The sequence below is a fragment of the Sarcophilus harrisii genome, chromosome 2 (genome assembly GCF_902635505.1).
Source record: "Sarcophilus harrisii chromosome 2, mSarHar1.11, whole genome shotgun sequence".
NCBI classification, from domain to species: domain Eukaryota; kingdom Metazoa; phylum Chordata; class Mammalia; order Dasyuromorphia; family Dasyuridae; genus Sarcophilus; species Sarcophilus harrisii.
In genome coordinates this window covers 112,021,078-112,027,077 of record NC_045427.1, presented here as the reverse complement: position 1 = coordinate 112,027,077, position 6,000 = coordinate 112,021,078, and positions in this window count along the sequence as shown.

Sequence of the window (6,000 nt, the reverse complement as noted above, 5' to 3'; positions counted from 1 at the left end):
ATCCCCTTGGAATAAAAGTGTAGCCTGGGACTCTGGGTATGATCTTCCTTTTCTCTCCTTAGCTGCTTGAAGGAGGCCATTTGGTGTTATGCAGAGAAAGGCACAGCTTGAAGACAGCCATGAAACATTCTTTCCAGGGCACACAGCAATACACCTGCTGAGTTATGAACCTGATGAATCATTTGCCTAGTTATCTTGCTAGTCATGCCGAACTGGAGGCCACTTTTCAAACCAGGCACATCCAGCCCATTCCCATTCCTGTTTTTTTTTTTTTTTTTTCATATGGAACCCATGTTTTCTATGAAGCTCCTTTTCCTTCCTCTTCAGAAAGGCTGACCTTGCCCTTCCTTGTAATAATCTTGCAAATACAGTCATCAGAGAGAAGGACTCTTCTTCCTTCTCCACTGCCCTTATATTGTTTCTAATGTGATTTACTGTATGTTCAGTAAATGAGATTGGGCCACTTGTTTTATTTACATAATAAAACAAAGCACAGATATTACCCACAGGAAAAGTTAATCACAGGGCACAGCCTCACCATTTCTTTCCTTTGGGAAAACAAAGAAACAAAATCCCAAATACCTCTTATTCATCATTTCATTACACCTTTTTGGCAAGTCTCAATAACCTGCTTGTTTAACTAGTCTGACAGTTTGTTTTTGAATTTGCTACTTGCAAAAGCAAACATCCTTTCTTTTTTTTTTTCTTTGGGCTCTCTTACTTCATTCCTCAAATGAGGGCTTGCAAAGGTCACTGAAATTAATGAAAATCAAAATCATAACTACATGAAACTAGAGGCCTATTTTGGCTCCAAAGGGCTCTATTTGGCTGTATCACATTGCATTTTGGCATTATATGATGTAAGGGCTTCACTTAGGTTAATCAAAATGTAACCCCAACCCTTACTCAAAACACCTGTTGAAGCTCTATTTACCCAAGAGAATATAAATTTCTTTTGGCTCCGGGTCCATAGCACATTTGGGTAATAATAATTTCCTAAGTCTGAAAAGTGCTTTATACTTTCCTACAAATGATAATGTTCAAAAAAATCTTTTCAAATCTTCAAACCTATTTAAATGTGAGATACTTCATAGCAATGAAAACAGCTTTGGATTGGAAGTCTCAATATGTGCTCTAGTTCTTACTCTATCATTGGCAAGCAAGTCATTTGTTTTCTCTTTCATGGATAAATTAATGAAAAAAAAATTTGCCATCTCATCTGCCCACTATTCCCCCAAATGAATAATTAAATTAAATTAAATAATCAAATTAATTAAAAGAAAATACACTTCTCATTACAAAAATGTAGAATCCAGCAGAAAATAAAAACATCCCACATTGGTCATGTCCAAAAATTAATACATCATTCTGCATTTTAAGTTTGTCACATGTCTGGCAGAAGGTAGGATTCTTTGGTCCTCTAAACTTGTAGTTTATCATTGCCTTAGCCAGAATTCTAGAGAGTTTAAAGTTACTTTTATTTATGTCACATAAATTTTTCTTCTTGTTCTACTCAATTCTACAAGAGTACATAGAGTTCTTCCCGGTTTTCTCTGAAACTGTCCTATTTGTCATCTTTTATGACACAATATATTTCATTAATTCACATACCAGAATCTTTCTAGATATTTCCCAATGGGTAGGAAACACGCTTTGCTTCTAATTTTGAGGCTGATACAAAAAAGTGTGCTATAAACATAAATATATATGTACATGTAAGTTCTCCAATTTAAATTTTATTCTTTAAATCTCTTTTGGCTAAAGACCTAGTAATGGGGAAAAAAATAATTCATTTTCTCAGCATAGTATAAGGCAATAGAATGCTATGCTTGGATTCAGAAAGATTTTGCTTCAAAAACTACTTTAGTCTCTTAAAGGCTATGTGACTATGGACAAATCAACTAACTAGCAAACCTTTACTAAGCATTTATTATGGACCAGACATTATGTTTAGCACTGGGGATATAAAGACAAAAAAAAAAAATTAGACCCTTTAACTCTCCAACCCTCTTTCCTAATATGTATAATAAGGTATAGTACCTACAATCTTGGAAATTGTGAGCTTCAAATGGGATTATGCACACACACATATATAAATGCATTTTCACAAATATATGTATGCATACATGTGTATCCAGTATGTAATCATGCATATATCACACATGGGTATGTATATGTATGTACACACACACACAAATATGTGTATCATGGTCAGTCATGGAGCAGTGGCTAGAGGACTAGACCTAGAATCAGGAAGATCTGAATTCAAATCCAAACTCAGATACTTATTAGTTGTATGATCCTGTTTGCCTCATATGTAAAATGGGCTGAAAGAATTACCAAACTACTCTCAGTCCAAAAGGAGTCATACAGAGTGGGACATAAATGAAAATGATCATACATACATATGCACATACAAACACAATGCCACTACAATTTTAAAAGAAATTTTAAATTCTCTATCGGAGAATTTCTCAATTCATTTCCCTGTATTTTAGGAAACATAGAATAAAAAGGGAAAAGTACAGAGGCAATAAAGTATAAGAGTATCCCCTTTTTAGATCTTGACTGACCCATTTGCATATGAAAATATAAAGAAATATTTGAGGGAGGACTGGCCAAAAAAGATTGGGGGGGGGGAGCTGTATCGATTCTCTTTTTTCTGGTTAATTTTTAATCAACTACTCATGGATGTTGTGAATTTGAGGAACTGAGAGCTTGAAAGAAGAAAATACAACCTTTATAGCTCCAGAGCCCATCAACAAATGTTCATTAGATAACTATTGTTTACTAGGTATTGGGGATACAAAAAAGGTCAAAAAACAGTCCATGCTCTTGAGGAGTCTAATAGAAGAAATCTTAGTCAATTGAGAAAAAGACAGCTATGGAGAATGAACCTGAATTTTAAGAATTCATTATTTACCTTCTCTTTTATGTTCTTTTTTTGAGAATTCAACAAGAGGGAAAAGGGGGGGATTTCTTTCTCCTCCCCTTATCATAGGCAGTGGTATCTCAAAGCAAAAGAAGACATATTATACCATGCAGTCTGAGAGGAGAGGCCACCTGAGAAATCTGGCACCTGAATCTGGGATTCTACTTGGAAGATGGCCCCAGAGGTAATAGTATAGATGGTCCTACCATATGGATCCTATTTGTTCTGAAAGTGCATAAACACACCTAAGCCAGAATGTCATCTGAGTCCCAAAGTGGAGATGCTAATTACTACATAGTGAAGTAGCACCATCAAAACTGTATTTAGTGGTGTTCAGTGGAATGATCTCTAAGAGATTATGATACCAAGATCCACACAGTCATTACCATTCTTGAAGTATCTTTGAAGTATATAAGACATAAATTTCCTTACTTGCCTTGGACATGTGTTCCTTATATATGGGCTTCTCTAATTTATCAGGTGTGTGTGTTTTTACAAAAGTCCATTCCAGATTAGTGGCAATGTCTAGTTGCCGTGGTTCTTATTATGTCATTCTAGCAAATGACTTTGTTTTTAGCTAAATGTGTCCTCTGAGTGACCAGAAACAAGACAGACACTGGTGGGGGCTAATGAATTATATAGTTTAGGACTCACAAAGTACTTTGAATCTGGAGCTGACATTCCATCAAAAGATCTAATCTGTGATTTGGGGGGAGGTGACCCTAGAGTGCCATATATAAATGTTAATTGCTATTTACTACCACCATCACCATCATCATTTCTGTGCCTTAGGATCCACATGTATAAAATCAGTGAATAATACATTTTCTACATTCCTCACTGGGCTGCTGGGAAAATCAAATGAGTTAATGAATATAGAAACGTACTCAAACTCTATATCTCACACAACATTAGTGGCTCTATTTAACAATACTCAACAAATTTTATTTTAATTATTAGTCCCTCATTTTATATTAGGAGAGGAAATAGAATCTATTTTTCTTATACTTAAGGCTCAATAAGATGTAGGACTGAGAAGAGATAGCTATTAGGCAATACCAATATGAAAGAAAGCGTATGACCCTTTTTTGGCTCAAGAATTCTTTCAATTCATTGGAATTTGAGTCACGTAAAACTGTGGTCAAGTCACTTAAAATCTCTGAGTCTCAGTTACCTCATCTGTCAAATGGACATAATATTATATAACATTACATAATATTATAAACTCACTAGTGTATAAACTCTTTTGTAAACTTCAAGTTCTAGTAAATTGTTATTGTTATTTCCAGGTGCACCTGACATAACCAGCTTGAACTAAATATCTCAAGGTAACTACAAACTAGCTTTCCTACTATCTTCCTACATTGGGAAGTCATTTTTTAAAAGTTCAATTTCATTTTAGTTGATCAGAACTCAACCCAGTTAGTGATCACATGGGCAGTAAAGGTCCTTGTTCGTTAATTTATCTAATAATTATTAAGTCCCTAATATGCACAAAGCATCCAACTAGGAATACAAGAACAAAGCTGCCTTCATGAACTTACAGTCAAATAAGAGAGTTCATGATATGCCAGCTCATTGATATCATTGATATAGTATTTTTTTTAAAAAAACTTTATTATAAATGATAATATGTATATGAAATTAAAAGGCCTATTCTATGATCTGAGGACTGTAAATGACTTTTCAATTTTGCATTTCCTGTTAGAAATTACAAGAAGATATACAGTCAGCTACTAGAAAACAAATCACTATCTAGTATGAATTCACACATTAGTCCTTTCAGAAATTAGATGGAATTAAAACCAGAATTAACAGAACTAAAATCTTTTCGGTGATGTTGCCTTGCTTATATTAAATAATTGACAATTATGTTGATAATTCTGTAGAAAGAAGTGGGAAAATGGCAGCATTGGATAATTAAAATAGATAGCTTCACTAGTATGAGCAGAATGATAGAGTTTTAGTGATTGATTTACAATGTTCTGGAATTTTAACCAGAACATACCAACTCTTTATAATTACTTTTTATTTAGATAGTAATATTATGGAAAGAAGACTGTGTTGGAAGATAGGAGATGTGAAGTTCAATCCTGGTTCAATCATTAATTATCATAGTATACTTTTGGGCAAGTCCTTAAAAGGTCTTCATTTGCTCCTCTGTAAAATAATATGTTTGGATTAGTTAATATCTAACTTCTTTTTAATCTATAAAATGATCCTAAAATTAATTTTGTTTTAGGAATCTTTGATACTTTTGCAATATTATTTAAGATCATTGAAGACACATTTGTACATTTATAGAGTAATAACACTGAAAGGTACCTTAAGGACCATCTGATCTCTCTCATTTTTCAGATAAAAAAAAAAAAACTAAGACATGGAGAAGTTAAGTGAGTAAGATCTAGAAACAGAATCTGATCCAGGTTTTCAAGACCCAAAAGCCAGTGATATTTCCAATCTACCACAGGTATTATGAAACTAAAGTTGAGGATTTATATTATGCAGTAAGTGATATTTTATAAATACACATTTTCTTTTCCCTTGGTTTTCCTTGCTACTTTTAACTAGTGAATTATGTATTTTTTTAACTAAACATTTAATTTTACAGAGAAATGGAATGGCCTAAAAGATTACAATTATTCTGATGGGGTAGACCAATGAGACTGAGAAACAGACTTTGTTACAAGTCATGAAAAACATTGATTTTTTTTTTATTCCCATGTGACAAGAATAAGCCATGCTATCTTTTTGCTGAGTGGTGTTGAGTCATTTGATTCACCAAAAGCACAAAATGTCACACTATCAGCTAGACTAAGAGGATGGGATAGCTATATATAAGCCCTTCACAACATCACTCCATTTAGAGACACATCCTACAACACAGCTGGTAAGAATAACTTAAGCAAAGTGTTCCTTTGCCTCCAAGGGAAAATCTATCTTTTAATAACTGAATAATTCATCTGTTCTTGATTCCCAGGACCAGATTATGACCTGAAGTTACTGCAATCCTACAGGAAATCAAGTTTGATTTTGTAATATAGTCAAATGAGTACTTTAGAGTGCCA